The sequence below is a fragment of the Narcine bancroftii genome, chromosome 4 (assembly GCF_036971445.1).
Source record: "Narcine bancroftii isolate sNarBan1 chromosome 4, sNarBan1.hap1, whole genome shotgun sequence".
Taxonomy (NCBI): Eukaryota; Metazoa; Chordata; class Chondrichthyes; order Torpediniformes; family Narcinidae; genus Narcine; species Narcine bancroftii.
In genome coordinates, this window is record NC_091472.1 from 300,543,359 (window position 1) to 300,560,402 (window position 17,044).

General features: G+C 38.4%; 1 protein-coding gene across 4 annotated transcripts in view; it reads right to left on the minus strand.

The window, feature by feature from the left end:
• The window catches only part of LOC138762160 (peptidyl-prolyl cis-trans isomerase G-like), a 70,473-nt gene that overhangs the window by 37,184 nt on the left and 16,245 nt on the right, over positions 1 to 17,044 (minus strand). For 2 of the 4 annotated variants that reach the window (XM_069935689.1, XM_069935688.1), the window contains exon 2: positions 13,332 to 13,444. The gene's annotated coding sequence lies outside the window, so the exon portion shown is untranslated. Of the gene's footprint in view, positions 1 to 2,586; positions 2,688 to 5,629; positions 5,719 to 13,331; positions 13,445 to 17,044 lie in introns of all 4 variants that reach the window. The other 2 variants (XM_069935690.1, XM_069935691.1) reach the window with 2 other exon arrangements.

Here is a 17,044-nt window from a genome sequence, read left to right on the forward strand (position 1 = left end):
CAGTTGCCTTGCTTCAAAATATTAAATGATCGTTATTGGCAGGTTTTGTTTCAGATTTAGGATATCAGCAGTTTTTTTGTTTTTAAATGTATTTTCGACACCACATTTCAATATCAGCAGAAATTATTTAAAAAAAAAAGAAAAACCTGTAAGCGAAACTAATGTTTAACCTTGTGTTTTCCTCGTTTCATTTGTGGAATGCTTGGAAATTTGAAATGCTTGCAACACAATTCAATAAATAAAAAGTAAATTGGACATCATCCTAGGATACTTTGCCGCTAAATATGTGCTTAATAGAGTTAAATTAAAGCAGCCTATCTCACAGCAGGAGTTTAAGTGGTGGCTATTAACTCTTTACAGTCCAATAAAAGTCCTGGGCCGGGGTTGGTTTCTCAACAGTGTTCTATAGATCTTTTTCTTATTTGTTGACACCTTATTTGCATTAGGTCTTTTTACTCAATCTTTAAATAGTGGACAATTGCTGCAAACTTTTTTATGAAGCCCACTATTTCTCTTATTTTAAAAAGAATAAGGATTCATTAGACTGTTCCTCTTGTAGACCAATTTCCTTTTTAAATTTTGATGCTAAGATTTTGTCTAAGATCCTAGCTTCTAGGATACAAGATATAATGCCTCTCATTATTTCTGAGGATCAGACAGAATTTATCAAACTATATTTTTCACAATTCAATGTTCATCGATCTTTAGGCATTATTTATTCCTCTACAATCATGTCTTCTGAATATATTCTCTCTTTAGAAGTCGTGAAAGTATTTGATAGGATTGAGTGGAGATATCTTTTGTGTGTTGGAGAAATTCAACCTAGGTTCCAATTTGTTAATTGGATTAAATTAATATATTCATCCCCTACAGCTTCAATTTTTTCTAAGTCAATTAAATCTAAATCTTTTAAACTATATTGAGAAACCAGACAGGGTTGTCCTCTAAGTTCACTCTTACTTAATTTGGCTTTGAAACCATTAGCGTTGGCTTTTCGGCAATCAGCTGGCTTCACAAGAATCTCTAGAGCTGGAATTATCCATAAAATACGTCTTTCTGCTATTATATATATCCAATCCTGATCAATCAATTCCACAGATCTTATCACTTCTTAATCAATTTGGCTAATTCTCGAGCTACAAATTTAATTTGCAGAAGAGTGAAATATTCCCTTTGGATTATTCCTGGTCTTTAGGCCCCTCTATCCCATTCAAAAATTGTTAAAAAAAAACTCAATTTAACTATTACCAGAAAGATCACCAACTTGTTGAAAGAAAATTTTCTTACTTTACTGAATCATGTTAAGAAGTCCTTATCTCAATGGTCTCTTCTCTCGAGGACGTTAATAGGGCAGGTTAATATTATTAAGATGAATATTCTGCTTGCTTTTATATGTTTTTCAAGCTGTCCAGTATTTGCTTCTAAATTTTTTTTGATTCATTGGATTCACTTATTTCCTCTTTCATATGGAAAAACTAAGCGCCCCTATTTGAAAAAAAATTCTTCAAAATACTAAAAGAAATAGGGGCTTGGCATCTGAGACTTTATTACTGGACAGAGAACATCAGATATATCATTATTTGGATACATCATAATGAATATCCAGGTGCCTCAAGATGGATTTATTTAGAGATTAAATCCATTAAAAGACATTCTCTATCTCAATACTTTGCCTTTTTTGGTCTCCAAATTAACTGATAACTTAGCAGTTAGACACACTTTGCATACGTGGTTCCAAATTAGAAAGCTCTTTGTTCATCACAGATTTTTATTAACTCGTCCTATTTTACGCAATTCTTTTTTTAATAAAACTTTTGTTCGAGGCATTGGATATACTCAATGGTCAAGGCTGGGTATTCAATCTTTCTTGGTTTTATATATAGTCCAAAAATTTGCCTCTTCTGAGCAATTATCTGCCAAATTTAAATAACCTAATCATCATTTTTTTTTGCTATTTACAGATAAGGAGTTTCTTAAATTCCTTAATATTGAGGCTTTCCCAAGACTTGATTTTAATATTAGCTGGGAGTATATAATTTGAGACCTAATCAGAAAGGACTGCTTTCAGCCCTTTATGAACTACTATTAAGATCTAGCGATAGTTCTTTATCTAACATTAAGAAAGCTTGGGAACGTGACTTTCAACAATTGTTTGCTGAAGATGCATGGGATTCTGTTTTGAAAAATGTACTCTCAGTGCTGGACATTCCTTATTACAATTTAAAGTAGTCCATAGGGCCCATTTTTCCAAAGTTCAATTAGCTCAATTTTATCCCAATTAAATCCTCTCAATGTAAACTCAGGAAGGTATTTTATATTATGTGTTTTGGCAATGTACTCCTCTTTGTAACTATTAGAAAGAGATATTGTGACAGATAATGTTATATTTTATATTGTATATGTTTTATAGGAGATAAATTCTGGCAGGTTTATTTTAGTGTAGGTCACATACAAACACTTCAGAACAGATCTTATTTAAAATGCCAGAACTCTGCTCAAACCAGACAGTTTGGGCTCTGAGTGGCTTTGCACAAACTTTATAGAATGCTTACAAGGACTTCACAAGTAGGTATTAATTGGACATGCCTTGGAGTAAAGGATTATTACAGATGAACAACTCGAAAGATTTGGTCTGGAGCCGTAGTTTGTTGAGTGTAATTGGCTGTTCAAGAGGGTCATGTGATTTTCTGAGAGAGAGGAAAAAAAGAAAGGAAAAAAGAGAAAATTCAGTTCTACAGTTCAGCAGCAGCTAGGATTGGAAAAAGACAAGCTGGCAAGCTTGTGGAAAAATCGCATTTTGAAGACAGGTTGTGAGTTCTTAGTTTAGCCTGATCAAAGCCCTTGTGGTCCATATAAGAGGAGAGGACTGGCTACATAATCTTTCACTTGAAATAAGGGGGGAAAAAAAAGGAATTCTGGCTGACCTGAAAGAAAGAGGTTATCATCTAGAAAACCCCGATGGGGCAAGTTTCTTCGGCAAGACACTGAAGTGGCTGATCAGAGGAATCAACTGTGGGTATCCAATGAGCAACAAATCTCTCTCTGAAAACTGATAAGAACCTTCCTGAGCAGTAACCATTTACCTTTCAAGCACCAAAGCCTGGTGAAATTCATAAATGTTAAATTTTGTGCACGATATAACAATTGCCCAATACCGAAGAACTTGGAGTGAGAAATGAGATTGGACTGTGAATCAAAGAACTTTTTTTGAACTTGAAAACACGATCAAACTTTAACTTATTACTATTAACCAAACTTTACCCCCTTCTAATTATAAGCGCATGTGTATGTAATGTGTATACAAGTTCAAAAAAAGTTCTTTGATTCACAGTCCAATCTCATTTAATGTGTATACATGTTTAAAAGTAATTAAAAGCAACTTTTGTTTAAGTAACCATTTGTCTTGGTGAATTTCTGCTGGGTTTTGGGGTCCTCTAGGCTCATAACAATACTTAGAACACTAACTTTAATTCTTGGTATCAATTTGACTCCTAGCCCTTTTATTGCTATTTTTGGAATGAATGGATCAATAGACATAATTTTGACCCCATCCCAATCCCATGTAATTGTGTTTGCTACCCTGATTGCTAGGAGGCTCATTCTGATGCAATGTCCTTCCACACATACACAATGGTTATTGGATTTGATAGCATCTCCTTCTCGAGAGAAAATTAAGCGTTTAACTACCACAATGAGTATTGAATTTTCTTATCTTTTGGGCTCTTTTCTCAACTATTTTCAAAATTTATAGATTAATTATTTTTGGTCCTTTTTTCCCCTTTCTTTTTGTTGGAATCTATTAGTATTGAAATTAATAGTTGACGCTTGACTTTGCCAGCAATCGCTCAGGTTGGGGTTAGAAATTAGATTAGCAATAGGTGGCTTACTTTTTTCCCCCCACTAGTAACATGGATCATACCTATCTTATTGACCATTGTTTATTATTTGTAATTCTATTTTATCTTTACCTGCACATATCATATGCATCAATGCAACCTGAATTTTTTCAAAAAAATATAAAGATAGAAAAAAACACACACACATTTATATATATATATATATATATATATATACTGTATGTACATACACATTTTTGTTTTTGCAGTTGTGAAATGCTAAGTTTAAAAACCAGAGTGTGGGTGGTGCCTACTGAATGGTGGTGGATTGTTAAAAAATGTATTAAGTATAGTCACATGTATTTCATGACAAAATGCAAGGCATTTTCTTCTAAACTAAGGATGGGCAACTTTCTTTTTAAAATTCACGTTCCACCTTCAGTATTCCCTATGCCATAAGTGCTCTGTGATTAGTAAGGGATTACTTAAGGTGATATGTGAGTTGGAAGGGAAGGTTTAGGCCACTGCTCTAGACCCAATTGTTACTGAAATATTTCGCCTGAGAAAAATTGTCATTGGCCCATTTCCTTTGGAGTTATGAAATTGTGCACATAACGAGTCAATAAGGTACAATTAAAATAGTGGTTTTCAAACTTTTTCTTTACACTCACAAACCACCGTTAGCAAGCCCTTACTAAATCACAGAGCACTGATGCCATAGGGAATACTCAAGTTGGAATGGGAGTTTAAAAAAAAGATTCCAACCCCAGTTCTAAACTACCACAAGACTTTGCAGCAGATTTAGGCCATTTAGCTGACTGAGTCTGCTCCACCATTCAAATCATGACTAATCTATTTTTTCTTTCAACCCCTTAGAGAACCATAGAACACTACCGCAGACCCCTTTGGCCCTTCTAGTCTGTGCAGAACCATTATTTTTGCCTAATCCCAGTGAACTGCACCCAGTCCATCACCCTCCATACCTCTCCCATCCATATACCTTTCCAAATTTTTCTTAAATATTAAAATTGAGCCCATATTCACCACTTCAGTTGGCAGCTTGTTCCACACTCACATCACTCTGTGTGAAGAAGTTTCCCCTAACCCTAAACCTTTCTCCTTTCACTCTTAACCATGTGGTCATCTACATTTACTTTATCCCCCTCATAATTTTAAATACCTCTATAATCTCCCCTCATTCTTTCACGCTCCAAGGAATAAAGTCCTAACCTTTTAACCTTTCCCTGTAATTCTGTTCCTGAAGTCCAGGCAACATCCCAGTAAATCTCTGCACTCTTTCAATCTTATTGATATCTTTCCTGTAGTTAGGTGACCAAAACTGCACACAATACTCCAAAATTGGCCTTACCAATGTCTTATTCAGCTTTACCATAACATCCCAACTCCAATACTCAATACTTTGATTTATGAAGGCCAATATGCCAAAAGCTCTCTACAATCCTATAAACCTGTGACATCACTTTCAAGGAATTATGTAGCTGTATTCCCACATCCCTCTGTTCTACCACACTCCTCAGTGCCCTACCATTCACCGTGTATGCCCTTTCTTGGATTGTCCTTACAAAATGCATTTGTCATTTATCAGCCCATTTTTCCAGCTGGTCCAGATCCCTCTGCAAGCTTTAAAAACCTTCATTGTCCACAACACCTCCAATCTTAGTGTTGAGAAGCAATCATCCACCACTATTTTCTGGCTCCACCCATCGAGCCATTGTCAAATCCAGTTCACTACTTCACAATGAATACCTTGTGTCTAAATCTTTCTGACTAACCTTCCAAATGGGTCCTTGTCAAAGGCCTTGTTCAAGTCCATAAAGACAACATCCACAGCCTTTCCTTCGTCAACTTTCCTGGTAACCTCCTTGAAAAAAATCTAAGATTGGTTAAACATGACCTACCATGCACAAGGCCATGTTTTTTTATCCCTAATCAGTTGGTGGCTATCCAAATAATTGTATATCTGATCTCTTAGAACACTTTCCAATAATTTACCCTCTACTTATGTTAGGCTCACTGGCCTATAATTTACAGGGTTACTTCTGGAATTTAAAAAAAAAAACAACTAGCTACTCTCCAATCTTCTGGCACCACACCCATGGCTAAGGTCTCTTTAAATATTTCTGCCAGTGCCCTTGCAATTTCTCTACTAGTCTTCCTCAAGGCCCGAGGGAATATCTTGTCAGGCCCTGAGGATTTATCCACCTTTATTTAGAACATAGAATAGTGCAGCATAGCACAGGCTCTTCAGCCATCAATGTTGTGCTGACACATTCCTTCCTTAAAAAAAGTACAAACCCCCTCCCTACCCCATAACCCTCAATTTTTCATTCATCCATATGTCTGTCTAAGAGTCTCTTAAATGCCCCCAATGTTTCAGCCTCCATCACCATTCCCAGCAAGGCATTCCAGCACCCACAACACTGTGGGGAAAAAAAACTTACTGCTGATGTCTTCCCTAAACTATCTCCCCACCCGCCTCCATTATCTTTGTACATATGCCATCTGGTTTTTGCTGATCCTGCCCTGGTGTTGGCTGTGCACCCTATCTATGCCTCACAATCTTGTAGACCTCTATCAGGTCTCCTCTCATCCTTCTACGCTCCAAAGAAAAGTCCTAGCTCTAATAACTTTGCCTCAAAAGACTGGTTTCCAAATCCAAACAACATCCTGGTAAATCTCCTCTGCACTCTCTCCATAGCTTCCACATACTTCCTATAATGAGGTGATCAGAACAGAACACAATACTCTTAAGTGTGGTCTTACCAAAGATTTGTAGATATCCAACATGACCTCTCTACTCTTGAATTCATTCCCCCTATCAATGATTTGCACCTCAAGGTCCCTCTGTTCATTCACACTCTTAATCCCTGTATTCAGCCTTCTGCTTTGTCCTTCCAAAATGCATCACTTCACACTTAACCAGATTGAAATCCATCTGCCACTTTTCTGCCCAACTCTGCATCCTGTCTATATCCTCTTGTAATCTTCGATAACCTTCAGCTCCATTCACAACTCCTCCAACCTTCATGTCATCTGCAAACTTTGTGACCCACCGTTCCTCTTCTTCATCCAGGTTAATGTATATATATATTTTTTTAAATCATAGAGTAGGGGTCCCAGAACAGATCCCTGTGGCACTCCACTAGTCACAGACCTCCAGGCAGAATACTTTCCTTCCACTACTACTCTCTGCTCTCTTCCTACAAGCCAATTTTTTATCCACACAACCAAGGTTCCACTGATCCCATGCCTCATGACTTTCTGGATGTGTCTCTCATGGGAGACCTTGTCAAATGCCTTGCTAAAATCCATGTAGACCAAATCTACCACCTACCCTCAACAATTTCTTTTGTTAATTTCTCAAAAGACTTGTGAGACACGACCTTTCCTTCACAAAGCCATGCTGACTATCCTTGAGTAGACTGTATTTCTCCAAATGCTCATAGATCCTATCCTTAACATCCTCTCCATTAGTTTAAACACCAGTGACTTAAGATTCACCAGTCTATAATTCCTAGGATTCTCCTGGTTACCTTTTTTTAAAAAAAGTGATTACATTTGCCATTCTCCTATCCTCTGGCACCTCCCCTACAGCCAAAAAGGATTCAAAGATCATAGCTATGCCCCAGCTATCTCTTCTCTCACTTCGCACAGCAGCCTGGGGTACATCGTGTCTGGCCCCAGGCACTTATCAATCTTGATGTTTTTAAGATCCAACACTTCCTTTTCCTTAATCTCCACAATGTCAAACATGCAGGCCTGTTCAATTTTTACCTCACTGTGATCAAGGCCCTTTTCCCTTGTGAATATTGATGCAAAGTATTAATTTAGGACCTCCACAACCTCCTCCACCTCCAGGCACATGTTGCCTCCCTTATCCTATAGTGGTCCCACTTCATTCTTGTTATCCTTCTGTTCTTTACATTTGCATTGAATGCCTTGGGATCCTCTTTAATTCTACATGCCAAGACTTTCTCATGCCCCTTTTGAGCTCTTCCAAGTCCTTTCTGAAGCTCCTTTCTTGCTAACAAATACTTCTCATGAGCCCTTCCTCTTTCCTGCTTCCTATATCTAATGTATGCTTCCTTTTTCCTCTTGACAAGTTGTCTGACCTGTTTCATCAACCACAGTACCCTTTTCTTACCTTTAACAGCAAGTACTTGCTCCTCTTTAATCTGTATAGGTTCCATGACCTTACAGCTCATTTTCCTTACTTCCCACATGACTGTACCGGTTTCCTGAGTGAATACTGATGAAAAAAAAACTATTGAAGATCTCCCCCATCTCTTTTGGCTTCATACAAAGCTGACTATTCTAATCTTCAAGGGGACCAATTTTGTCCCTTACTATCCTTTTGCTCTTAATATACCTGTAGAAACCCTTAGGATTTTCCTTCACATTGTCTGCCAAAGCAACCCTATGTCCTGTTTTTTAAATATCTATATATACCTCTCCTGCTTTATCCTCATAACCTTTTATGACATAGAAACATAGAAGATAGGAGCAGGAGTAGGTCATTCGACCCTTCGAGCCTGCTCCGCCATTCAACGAGATCATGGCTGACCTTAAAGTTCAGTACCCCGTCCCCGCCTTCTCTCCGTAACCTTTAATACCCTTATACTGAAGAAATATATCTAATTCCCTCTTAAATATATTTAATGAACCTGCCTCTACTGCCCTCTGTGGCAATGAATTCCACAGATTCACCACCCTCTGGGTAAAGAAATTCCTCCTCATCTCGTTCCTAAATGGTTTGCCTATTATCCTCAAACCATGGCCCCGGGTTCTGGATTTTCCCATCATTGGAAACATCCCATCTGCATCCACTCTGTCCAGTCCTGCCAGAATTTTATATGTCTCTATGAGATCCCCTCTCAATCTTCTAAACTCCAGCGAGTACAATCCCAATTTGCGCAATCTTTCCTCATAAGTCATTCCTGCCATTCCAGGTATCAGCCTGATGAATTGCCTCTGCACTCCCTCCATTGCAAGAACATCCTTCCTTAGATAAGGTGGCCAAAACTGCACACAATACTCCAGGTGTGGTCTCACCAAGGCCCTGTACAGCTGCAGTAAGGTATCCTTGTTCCTATACTCAAACCCTCTTGATATGAAGGCCAACATACCATTTGCCTTTTTAACCACCTGCTGTACCTGCATGCTCGCCTTCAGACTGGTGTACAAGTACCCCTAGGTCTCTCTGCACTTCCCCATCTCTTAATCTATTGCCATTCAAATAGTAATCTGCCCTCCGGTTTCTATTATCAAAGTAGATAACCTCACATTTATCCACATTGTAGTGCATTTGCCATGTATCTGCCCAGTCCCTCAATTTATCCAAATCACACTGGAGCTTCCTGACCCCCTCTTCCGTGCACACAACCCCTCCTAGCTTAGTGTCATCTGCAAATTTGGAGATATTACATCCAATCCCCTCATCCATATCATTAATGTAAATTGTGAACAGCTGGGGTCCCAGTACAGATCCCTGTGGCACCCCACTGGTCACCGCCTGCCACTCAGAAAACGAGCCATTTATCCCAACTCTCTGTCTTCTACCTGCCAGCCAGTTCTCAATCCACATCAATACTTTGCCCCCAATCCCATGAGCCTTGATTTTGGAAGCCAGTCGTTTATGCGGGACCTTATCGAAGGCCTTTTGGAAGTCCAGGTACACCACATCCACTAGCTCTCCCCCATCTATTTTACCTGTCACCATCTCAAAGAATTCCAATAGATTTGTCAAGCACGATTTACCTTTTGTAAATCCATGTTGACCTTACTAAACAACAACCCATCAATCTTTTCTTTAAATATATCCAATGACAGCCTCTCCACAGCCTTCTCGGACAACAAATTCCATAGATTCATCATGCTCTGAATGAAGAAACCTCCTTGGTTTGAAGGGACTTCTCTTAGTTCAGAGGCTGTATCCTCTGGTCCTAGACTCTCCCACTACTGGAAATATCTTCTCCACATCCACTCTATCCAGCTTTTTCAATATTCAGTTTGATTCAATGAAATTCTTCTAAGCTCCAGTGAATACAGGTGAAGAACCATCCAACACTCCTAGTTTGTTAACTTTCTTATCTCTGGGATCACTCTCATAAACCTCTTCTGGACAGTTCTAATACTAGCACATCCTTCCTCAGATAGGGGGTCCAAAGCTACTTTCAAAACTCAAAATTTGGTCTAATTAATGCCGTGTAAATTTCAGCATTACATCTTCTATCCTCTTCCTTTCAAAATGAATCCTAACACTGCATTTGTCTTCCGTACTACTGACTCAAGTTAACCTTGAGGGAATCTTGCACTTGGACTCCCAAGACCCTTTGGACCTCTGTTCTTTAAATTTCGCCACATTTAGAAAATAGTCTATTTCAGTATTCCTTCCACTAGTGCATGACCATACATTGTATTCCATCTGCCACTTGCCTGCCTATTCTCCCAACCTATCCAAGTTCCCTACTTCCTCAACACAACCCATCATTTGCTTGCTTGGCCACAAAGCCTTCAATTCTGACATCTAAATCATGTTCATACAACATGAAAAGTAGTAAACCCTACAACAACCCCTGTGGAACATGACTAGTCTCTGGCAGCCAGCTAGGAAAGCCCCCCTTTATTTTTACTCTGACTTCTGCCAGTCAGGCAATAATCTATCCATGCTAGTATCTTTCCTATAGAACCATGGGCTCCTATCTTATTTAGGAGCATCGTCTGTAGCATCTTGTTTAAGGCCTTCAGAAAATTCAAGTAAACAACATCCATTGATCTCCCTTGTCTATGTTGCTTGTTACTTCCGCAAACAACTCCAAGATTTGTTTAGGCAAAGATCTCCTTTGGAGGAAAGCATGCTTGCTTCAACCTGTTTTATCTTGTGCTTTCAAATACCTCAAAACTTCATACTTAATAATGGACTAGAATCTTCTCCATCATTGAAATTATACTATTTTCCAGCCTTCTGGAACTATTCTTGAAAGATCTCTACTAATGCGCTCAAAGTCTCTTCAGCTACACTTTTCAGAGCCAAAGATATCATCTGAATAACTTTGAGTACAGTTGGCAGAGAATCTCACCTGGTCCCTTCACGCCATCTCTCTAGCCAAGAAAGTCCAGCAGCACCTCTACTTCCTGCGAAGGCTGACGAAAGTTCATCTCCCACCCTCACTACATTCAACAGATGTATTTAGAGCATCCTGTGCAACTGCATCACCACTTGGTTTGGAAGCTGAACCACCTCTTTTACTGTATATGTCTTAATATTTTAATGTGTTTAACTTCTAACTTATACTTATGTAAATATACTCAGTGGTCCTGAGAAATGCTATCTTGTTTTTACAGTGCGAGCATGGTATGAACAATATACAAAGGTGACTTGACTTGTCCAGGAGACTTAGCTTCTTCTCCTTTCTGAAGCGACTGCACACTTCTGCCCCAACTTGCTCGAATTTTTGGTGTCACAGGTGTCTTGAAAATTGATGCAAACTGCCTATTCACCTCATCCGATATCTTTTTGTTCCCCATTACTATTTCTCCAGCATAATTTTCCAACATTCCCACATCTACTCTTGCTTCTTTAATCCTTTAACAAAAACTTTTGTTATTGGCTAACTTACTTTCAGATTTAATCTTTTCTTCCCTTTTGCTTCTTTTTTGTTGCAATACATTTTGCCTCCTCTTTTGTTTTTATGCTGTCTTTGACTTCCCTCATCAGCCATAGGTGTCTAACTCTTCCTTTAGAATGCTTCTTCTACTTTAGGATCAAACAATCCTGCATCTTTCATGTTACTCCCAGAAACTCCTATCTTTGCATTCTATATTCTGGCTGTTAATCAACCTGATTGAACAATTTAACTCTGACAATTTCTACAGAACACTGCTGCAGCATTTTCACCAAGTGGCTTTCTACAATTTTTTCCAGCTAATTTCAAGTTCAAGTTTATTATTACTGATATCTTCACACCTGCCTCCTGAAGAGTGTTTCTGATCTTGGACATATGTTTGGGAATTTTTATTCATTATGATGAGAATTCTGCCATCAGCAGTGAAGCTCTTCCTTGAAATACCAGTCCCTTTGTGATTACTGAGCTCAGCAGTAAGCTCTTTCTTCTTAATGATGTTCCAAACTGTTGATTTTGGTAATTCTAGGGTTTGAGTGATGTCTCTTACTGATTGATTCTTGTTTTTCAGCCTCATAATGGCTTCTTTGACTTTCATTGCCACAACTCTGGTCCTCATGTTGAACAATGGCAACTACAGACTCCAAAGGTGATCAAAAGCAAGCCTGGCTGTCTTATATCCAAGTACTCACAAACACCTGTGAAGCCAAATATCCCAAACATTATGGTGCCCTGAAATGAGGGGTCTATGTATAAAAAGTGCTGAAATTTCTATATGGTCAAACCAAAATGTACACAAATAACCCTGAATAAAATCTGGAATCTGCACTTTAATTACATGTAAATTGTTTGATTACAAAGTTAAAACTGTAGACTAATAAATGAAAAAAGCATCTTTTACCCAAACATTATTAAGGGCACTGTAGATAAGAGTGATGGGGCAAAACCTTACCCAACAGGAGTTTAATATGGGGAAGTGAAAGGCCGGGTACTTCGATTAGAGGAATCAAAAGGTGAATCATTTAAACACGGAAACAAAAAATGAATGAAATTCAAAAAAAGATCCCAGGTGCTCTAGTGCATAATCACAAAAGGTTAATAGACATGTCCAAGTAGTTAAAAGGCCATTAGCACGCTGGCCTTTTTTTGGAAAGGAATTGGTGTTTAAAAATTAGGGTATTGATCAGGGCGATCCACAGCTGTAATGCAGGTACTCCCCAACTTGCGACCATAATTAGGACCGAAGGATTGGTCGTATCTTGAAATGGATGCAAGTTGGGATTTTGCCTGCATGTGTGGAGTACTAAAGTCTAAAAGTAAACTTTTTAAAATCAAATTTTTTTTATCATGGATTTGTCGATCAACCATGGCGAATCTTTCCACATTCTGGTCCATGCTTACCTTGTTAGTTGGTGTCCTGGTGTCCATAGGCTGGGCACAGCCATCTTGATTCCTGTGCGGATGTGTGAGTCTTCAGTTGGCGCATGCTTGATGGATTCATGTATTGCAGTTTGTTTGGCGCATGTGCGAGAGTTAAGTGCCCTAACGATATTGAATTTGCGGCCTTAACTCTCGCACATGCGTCAAACTCCAATATGTGAACCCACTGTGCATGCGCCAACTGAAGACTCACACATGCACACAGGAATCAAGTTGCTTGGTTCCAGTCTATGGACCCCAGGGCACTAATTAACAAGATTTGGATCTTACATGTCCTGTATCCCTGTTATAGTTTGTCAAATACCACAATCTGTGTAAATTTTATATTTAAAAAAAAATTTTGGTCGTATGTGAGGATGGACACAAGTCGCATAGGAAATACCCGTACTTCATAGAATTTTGGTCTCCTTACCTGAAAAAGGATGCAGTAGTATTGGAGGCAATACAAAGTGGATTCACCAGGTTAACACCTAGGACGAAAGGACTATCCCATCAAGAGAGGATAGAAAGTTTGTTTTTTTATTCCTTTGAAATAGAAAAACAAGGGTAAGTATTCAAACATACAAAATCCTCAGGGGTTTAACAGGTGAATGCGGAGAGGTTTTCATTAGGGGAAGAGTCATAACAAGGGGAAAGAAGTAAAACACAAAAGGTTGCAGACACCATGGTTGAAATAAAAACACAATGTGGGAGAAACTCAGTTAGTCAAAAACTATACTTTCTGTAGTAAAGATAATGATACATAACCATTTAGGGCTTGAGCTCCTCATCAAAGGGATAGAGCTACAAAATAAAATTCGGTCATTTAAAAACGGGAGGTACGTAGACTAGTTCTCTTGAAGAGTACAAAAGAGGAGTTAAAGCCAGCATAAATTAGCCATGATCGGGCAGATTTGAGGAATCAAGTGGTCCTATTATCTTGTGTTCTCAAGATATTTTAGTTATTCAACTTTTTTTTTCCCTATTTTTTTCTTATTAACAGATGCTTAGACTATTTTATGGATTTAGCTTTGAATGAACATCATGAATAAAAACATTATATACCATCTTAGGGCACAAAATACCTCATGGCACTTTACAGAATAACACCAACCCAAAAAATGACCAAAAAAATTGGCATATTAACAGAAAGAATATCTTATGGCTTTAGCTTTGAAAATATCCTTCAATGAATATCATCAATAAAAGAACATATAAATACCATCTTAAGGAGGCAAAATAACTTGTAGCACTTTTTGGCAACACCACCAACCAAAAAAATGACTTTAAATTATCTGATGAAATACAAAGGAAAATACCAAATTATAGTCAAAAAGGTATTAGGAATGATCTTAAAAGGAAAAAAGTTAGAAATGAAGAAGGGTTTGAGGGACCAATGACAGAATCTGGGGCCTTCTCATTGAAAATGCAACTCAAGTTCAAATAACACCATTTTAGTTACAAGCAAACGTAGATTATGATGAGAAATGAAGGCAATCTTTTTGATTTTTTTTTTGCAATTTTTATTTGGAGGATGACAAACATAATGCAAAGTTGATGGTGAATATAACTGGGAGACATTAATGTACAATTGATTATTTCTACATGTGCAATGATTACACAGCACAGTTAGTACAATGGCTTTATAGCGCCAGCAATCGGGTCCAGGGTACGAGTCCCTTGCTGTCTGTAAAGAGTTTGTACATTCTCCCCATGTCGGCATGGGTTTTCCCTGGGGGATCTAGTTTCTTCCCACCATTTGAAACAAACCAGCAGTATATGCTAATTGGGTGTAAATTAGGTGGCACAGACTTGTGGGCTGCATGTCTAAAGTAAATTACAACCAAATTACAAAAATTACATACTACAAAAGATCAAAAATTACATTTCTTATATATCGTGGTGTCTTAAACATTACAATAGAGACAGTTGCTGACCCAGACACATGAAATTTCAAAACAAGCACAATTTTCAAGCATGGAAACTAATCAAGAAAAGAGGAAAATTGGTGAGTTATTACTGAGTTGCCACATCCTTCAAGATAAGCCAGCAAGCTGTTTGAAAGTTCATTTATCTCTAACATTTAGCCTGGTTCTATCCATGCAAGCCTTCAAATTATCACCTCAGTTCAATTTAAATAATCAACCCTTAAAAACAATGGCTACTTTATTAATCTTGATCAAAGTCCCTTAGGGATTATGTTTTTATACAGTATAAATAGTAAACTAGCTAGGTTCAAAGAATTGCTCAGATGTTTCAAAATGAAAATTAATCTTTTCCCACTTGTATATAATTCACGAGAAGACCAAAAATGTCACAGTATTAAAATATCTTTTTTTGAATTTAAGGGAATTCAAGTTAATGAATAAAACCAGAAAATGTGGCATAACATGGAATAACAGAAAAAACACAATTGCTGGAGGAACTCAACTGGTCTCACAATTCTAAGTTTTTAAAAGCACATTCAGAGGATCTAGACTTTCGTGTTTCACTTTATGGAATGACAGAAAGCTCATGTCATCTTTTAATCTTTTTACTGCATCCAGTGCTCCCGTTGTGGCCTTCTCTACATCAGAGAGATTGAATGCAGACTGGGAGATTTGCTCTTTCCACATCAATGGTGGGGATCTCCCAGTGGCCAACCAGTTCATTTCAGAGCCCCACTCCTGTGTTGACATGTCATTCCATGGCCTCATGCACTGCCAAACCAAGGCCTCTCATGAATTGAAGGAGCAAATTCAATATTCCTTCTGGGCACTCTCCAACTGAATGGCATTATCAAAGACTTCTCCATTTTCTGTTGGCCACTCCCCTGTCTTCTTTCTCTTCCCTATCCCTTTGTTTCCTTTCCTCTAGCTGTCCACCTTTTCCCCTGTCCATCAGAGAGCTATCCCCTCACCATATCATTTCATAGCTTTTTTCTCTTGTGCCCTCCCACCCATATCCACCTCAGACCTCTTGCCTGTGGCCCTGTGCTCCCCCTGTTCTTCCTCCCACCATTTTATTCAGGTGTCTTCCTGGTTTTTGTTCATACCACGATGAAGGATTCAGGCGCAAAACATCGGTTACGTAGCTTTATCTTTGTTACACAAAGAACGCTGTGTGACTGAGTTTTTTCCATAAACTTTAATCTCTTGCTACTCTTTCCAAATTCTTAATAGAGCTCTCACAAAGATTTTGTATATCAAAATGATACATTTTATCCTATGAATAAGAATTATATTTGCTTTCATCTCTAGTTTAGCAGCATTATGAATGGGAAATGGAGGCAATCTTTTTGATTTTTTTGGCAATTTTTATTTGGAGTATGACAAACATAATGCAAAGTTGATGGTGAATATAACTGGGAGACATTAATGTACAATTGATTATTTCTACACGTGTAACGATTACACAGCACAGTTAGTACAATGGCTTTATAGCGCCAGCAATCGGGACCAGGGTAAAAGTCCCATGCTGTCTGTAAAGAGTTTGTACGTTCTCCCCATGTCGGGTGGGTTTTCCCTGGGGGATCTAGTTTCTTCCCACCATTTGAAACAAACAGCAGTATATGCTAATTGGGTGTAAATTAGGTGGCACAGACTTGTGGGCTGCACGTCTAAATTACAAACTACATCAGCACAATGTATGAATCACAGAAGATTGGGTTGTAGGAGCAGTACATTATCAAGAACGTCAATGGAAATGTTGGCCTTCATTGCTCGAGGAATTTAATTTAGGAGCAGGGACCTTACGCTGCAACTGTACAAGGTACTGAAGAGGCCACATCTGGAGTACTGTACTGAGTGCAGTTCGCATCTCCTTATTTGAGGAAGGCAGTCCAGAGGAGATTCACTAGGTTGATTCCAGAGATGAAGGAGTTAATCTATGAAGAGAGAATGAGTCACCTGAGGCTGTACTCGCTTGGTTAGAAGAATGAAAGGGATCAAAGAAGTATAAAATTATGAAAGGCATAGATAGAAGTCGGTAAGTTGTTTCCATTGGTGTGGGAGACTAGAACAAAGGGACACAGCCTCAAGATCCAAGGTAGTAGCTTTAGGACAGAGATGAGGAGAAACAGCTTTTCCCAGAGGGTGGTGAATCGATGGAATTCGCTGTCCATTGAAGCAAGGGAAGTGACCTCAGTAAGACAAGGTTGGATAGATT